This window comes from Populus euphratica, unplaced genomic scaffold (genome assembly GCF_000495115.2).
Source record: "Populus euphratica unplaced genomic scaffold, PopEup_1.0 scaffold172.1, whole genome shotgun sequence".
Classification (NCBI taxonomy): Eukaryota; Viridiplantae; Streptophyta; class Magnoliopsida; order Malpighiales; family Salicaceae; genus Populus; species Populus euphratica.
Window position 1 is genome coordinate 571,057 of NW_011499920.1, and position 6,000 is coordinate 577,056.

Consider the following 6,000-nt stretch of genomic DNA (forward strand, 5'->3'; position numbering starts at 1 on the left):
GATTAACGTAAGGATTAAACAATGATAATAACAAATGTCCAGGTTAGAGGTTCCACTAATGGTATGTCAAACAAGTATAGTATAAACTCTTATTATTCAATTAGAAACCACACACAAAGGAGGTTCCAATCAGATTATAGATTGTTAACATGATTACATTAGTCATCTTATTCGAGTAATGCTAGTACTTGTAAATCTCGTCAAGTATTCATGATTATAACTTATGTTAACAACAAATCAAGTTCCTTTCCTAGCTCAGGTGTCGGTTATACCATACAGTATGAACTATAAAAGTGCCAAGCCTTTGTTGTACCAAGTGTTATACAATATAAATCAAGATTAGTCATTTAACAAGCAAAGTATTAAAGAGTGAATACGATAACAAATACAAAACATGTTAGTATCAAACATTAAAGTCCATATTGAGTTTACACTATACTTATTTTTACACCATTAGTGCAACCTTTTCACCTTGACATAATAAACTTAGCTAGACATAATCAAAGAAAGAAAAATAAACAAACAAAATAAAAACATAAATAAGATAAGAGTTAACAAAGCAAAGGAAAGGAATTGAAAGGCATAAACTTGATATTAAGGAAAGCAAAGCATAAACATTACAAAAAATACAAAGAGAGAAAGTAAGAGCATGATCTTGATCTAGACACCAAGATGCCTAAATGCATGGCAAATGCCTCCTTTTATAGGCCAAAATTAGGAACTATTGATTTGATGACTAATTGATGAGTAGGTGGCCGACTCTTGACTTGGTGACAATCGTTATCTTCTTTTGTCTGCCCAAAATGTCATTGATAACGTCAAAATTAGAGCCACTTGAAATAGAAAAGTTGTAGGCAATTATCTCAGCTTTCTTGTGTAAAACATTTAGTTCATTTTGACTTATAGAACTCCAGATATGACAAAAATACTGAATAGTGTTCGGGTTGGAGGACAGATTTGGGCTTCTTTGTTGTTGCAACAATTTGGACTTGAAAATGGCCTTTTTAGTTCTTGGGTTCCATATGAAAGTTGTAGGCCTATGTCTTACTTTTCCATCCATATAAAGTAAACCTAAATCTGAGATCTATAGCTCTAGATATGACCCAATTATCAAATAGTGTTCCAGTTTGGATTGAACCGACATCTCTTTTCTAAGTTTGGCCATATCTTTATCCTTTCAATTTCAGTTCTTAAATTCATCAATCAATCCTTTCATTTATGTGATAGGCCTGCATTTAAAATGAACATTTACCACAAATTAAAGGTATCTTATATTATTAGATATATTATTATAAAACATGCTTTAGTTAATGAGCTATTGGTACTTCAAGTGCAAAATGATGATATAAAACGTTGATAAAAATGCACTTTTAAGTACTAATCACACCCCCTAACCAGCTTATTACTAGTCACTAGTAATCAAAGCGTTAAAATAGAAAAACAATTTGCAAATTCTACAAAGCAAGGTATTCATCATTTAACTTCCATTAATCTATCCAGAAAAACAAACTCTCATTAAATTTAGATATCTACTCAATACCTCTTAATCGTTAAATTTATATACCTGCTCAATACCTCTTAACAAGATATTCATAAACCTTTCTTTTGTGTTTAATGTATCAACACATAATTATGGGGCTTTTATTGGAAGAAAACAAAATTTTTGTTCTAATGTTTAAAGTTAACTTCCTTGGGTTGGGATTATTATTTGTCTCTTTTTTTTAAATATATATACATATAATTTAAAAACACCATGCATCTTTAACCCATGTAACGAGCTTTCGGCTAATGACTCCTAGACCAGTTGGTCTTAGGGCATTAGGTGTTAAGACACCCCTACGAGCTTAGTAACTCGGGTCGCAGATATTGATATGTAGATAGTGCAATGTTTGATTCCCTTAAGCTTTTCTCCTGAACCCATGTAACAAGCGTTGGGCCAATAGCTCCCAAGTCAGTTGAGTTTAGGGTATTAGGTGTTAAAATACCCCTTCGGACTTAATTGCTTAGGTTAGGGAGGCTACGAAACCAAACTTATCTACATTTTTATTATTATCATTTTTTTTTATTTTTTTTCTTTTTTTTTAATTATATACAATCCCTTTCCCTTGGTTGTTATCTTTAACAAAAGAACATAAATAATGTAATAATCCAATATGCAACCCACAATCATATGTTAAAGTGTGTGTGTGTGTAAATTAAGGTTTAAGAATACATGTTAAATAAGTATATGAGTATAATTAAGTGATAACAATGCGAGAGTTTGTAAATCTGAATATTTCATGAAGTATTATAATAGATCTTGTTAAGAATGGTTACTAAGATGCGTCTCAAGAGTTATAAAAGTTCTCCTTACTCTGTCATCATAGTAACAACAATTTTGCACATGCTTTATGAAATAGAAAACACTATTTTTTTCTTTTTAGCTACTACCCTCTCCCCCCAACTAAAACGAGACATTACCCTCAATGTTTAAAGGTAGAAGATATCACCTAAAATAACGAACATTAAGAAACCTAAAACACACTGAAGCAAATATAAGTAACAACAAAACACAATAATAAAACCAAAAGACACAAAGATTCACAAATGAAGGCTCAAATCCAATCTAAACTTTTTACGGCTTTCCTTAGTTGTCCAATTTATGCGACTCATGGAAGGATCAATTACAGGAATGAAAGATTGTAGTTGGTCAATCAATTGTTTAGCAGTAGCAGCAAAGATTATGATTTGTTGTGCAGAAGATGTTAGAAATTCTTGTTCCATAGCATGATCAAGAAAAGATAACAACTTATCATAATAACCATTAACATTTAACAAACCTATGGGTTTATGATGAATGTGTAGTTAGGCCCCAGAGGAGATATGAAAGATCTCTTCCAATGTGCCTAGACCACCTGGTAAAGCAATGAAGGCATCAACATGGTTAAACATTGCATTCATTCGAGCTGACATTGTGGAGACCTGAAGTTCCTCTCCAATTGTTTTTCCAATGATGTCCCCTTGTGCTAAAGCTTCAGGGACGACCCCCAAAACTTGACTACCTCCTAAAAATGCAGCTATTGACACACCTCCCATTAACCCAAGACTGCCTCCCCCATACACTAAATGAATCTTTCTATCAGCTACCACCTGACCAAGATGATTTGTTGATTCTAAAAACTCCTTTACTTTTTGTTTGATGATTTGAGGAACTTGCCATTTCTACACACTTCTGTATTTGTTGAATGTATGGTTGAGTAGAAATGAAGGGAAGGAAGAGAGGATTTTATAGATGAGAAATTAGAAAGGCAATCATACCACCTATATATAGGCCAGCTAGAGTCTCACACACTCTCTCTTTCTCTCTCTCTCTTTATTTATTTATTTACTTTTGAAAAAGCATGTGTATGTACAGGTAGTTGTGATTATGGCTCACATCTTCCCTTGGTTTTACATCCAAGAACGGCTTAAACGCCCTCTATGGGTCGGGGATAGGCTTCCCATCCAGTTTTCTTAAAAACCAAGAACGCCTTAAACGCCCTTTATGGGTCGGGGATAGGCTTCCCATCCAGTTTTCTTAAAAACTGGCAAATAGGGTCTTTTTTTGTCAGATTCCCAAGACTAAGTCGATCATGTTCTTTATGAAACAATGGCCATAAATCATGAATTACATGATGCACATCTCCACTAGGATGCGTCTCAAGAGTCAATAGAAGATTATCTAAAGACTCCTTACTCAGGCCATCCTTAATGAATTGTATTTTATCTTCACGGTTTATAGATACCATTCCTAAAGAATGACATTGTGTATTACAAGTCCATCTAGCACATCGATGACAGACATCCAGTCGTTTTGCACGACGTTTCTTTGCAAAAGTGCTTTTACCTGTTCCAGGCATGTGTGAAATGAAAGAATTAGAGGACTCACCTGATAATCGGACCTTTGCTTCAATCAACCAGCGAATATCTTCAGGAATTCCATGATTCATTAACAATCTCAATCTTGCACATCTAGCACGGTAAATTTTTGTAATCGCATTCTGAGGCAGAGTGGGAAAATACTTTTTCAATTTTTCAAGATTAGTGTCCATTTTCATATGAGAATTGGGAGATTCAAAGAATTGCACAAATATATACACTAATATCAGTTATTGTGGGAAACTGAAAGAACCGACTTAAGTCACGGAGTACCGTTGTCTGCCATTTGACCGGGGTGAGAGAAACTAGCAAAAAATCACTCAAAAAGAAACACGAAAACAATGTAAGAAAAACAAAATAATCAACCTTTATCTACAAGATCATTCAAACCAGTTGATTCATTTTCACTAGGAAAATTATCAAAGTAAGCTTTCAAACGATGTCCATTTTCCTTAAAATCATTGTCATTCATTGAATTCTCAATATCACAGGCCCCATAAGGATTGGTCCATCTTAATCTTAGCTCTTTAGGGAATGCATAGAGTTGAGAATCATAAAACAAAACTTTTTGACCAGTGTTGTTCCATCTTGATCTTAGCTCTCTAGGGAATGAATAGAGTTGAGAATTATAAAACAAAACTTTTTGACCAGTGTCAACTTTTTGACAATTTTCACAAGTTTTGCATAATGCATGCGTGTCCTTTAACATGGTGGGCCAATAAAATCCATTTTGAAAGATTTTTGCAACTGTCTTTTTTGACGAGAAATAACTTCCACATGCTTTAGAATGACAAAGTTTAATGACATTACTTACCTCATTGTCGGGAATGAATCTTTGAAATATTTGATAATGACAATATTTGAATAAGTTAGGGTAATCACAATAAAAATTCTTCACTTCGTTCAAAAACTTTTCTTTGTCTTGAGTACTCCAATCAGCTGTCAAATCTCCTAAAGCAAGAAAATTGATATTTTTATCATACCAAGGCATTGGACTAAGAGAAAGTAAGGATTTGTTACGAAAGCAATCATCGATTGGTGTGATGTCAGATGTCGAATTTGTTGTCATTGTTGACAAAAGATTTGCATCAACATTTTTGGTGCTTGTTTCATCTGTGATTTCTTCCTTAGAATAAATCATTTGCAAATCTTCAGATTCATCTAACTCATTTTTACTTAAAGTAGATTCAAGTTGATCATAAACTAATTTGTCAATATGATCTACTTCTTGTAAATCATTATCATCTCTAGGTTGCTTGCAAATGTTGAAAATATTCATCTCCAATGTCATGTTTCCAAATGATAGCTTCATCAGTCCATCCCTACAATTAATCAATGCATTAGAAGTTGCAAGAAATGAACGTCCTAAAATAATAGGAAATGAGTTACATACTTCAATAGGTTGTGTGTCTAAGACAATAAAATCCACAAGATAAATGAATTTATCGACTTGTACTAACACATCTTCAATTATTCCTCTAGGCACTTTTATAGATCTATCGGCAAGTAAAAGAGTTATAGAAGTTGGTTTTAACTCACCTAGATTGAGACTGTAAAAAACTGAATATGGAAGTAAATTCACACTAGCACCGAGATCAAGTAAGGCTCTTTCAATTTTATGCTCTCCAATAAAGCAGGAAATTGTAGGACAACCAGGGTCTTTATATTTTAAAGCATTATTGTTCTGAAGAATAGCACTTACTTGTTCGGCTAGAAAGGCTTTCTTTTTCACATTTAGTTTCCTCTTCACAGTGCATAGATCTTTCAAAAATTTAGCATAGGAAGGAATCTGTTTAATAGCATCCAGCAAAGGTATATTGATTCTTACCTGTTTGAAAGTTTCAAAAATTTCAGAGTTGTGATTGACTTTCCTTTGTTTGGTCATGGCTTGAGGAAATGGAAGTGCTAACGGAGAATCAGTCGTTTCTTTGCAATTTTCAGATTCAACTCCTTCCTTACCCTCAGAGATTGACTCATCATCTTTCTCGTAAGGTTCAAGAGAGGGCTTTTCAATAACCTTACCACTGCGTAGAGTAGTGACTGATTTGACTTGATCCATGTGTTGGCTTCCAGAACTACTTGCATTTGCATTGTATTGCCCTT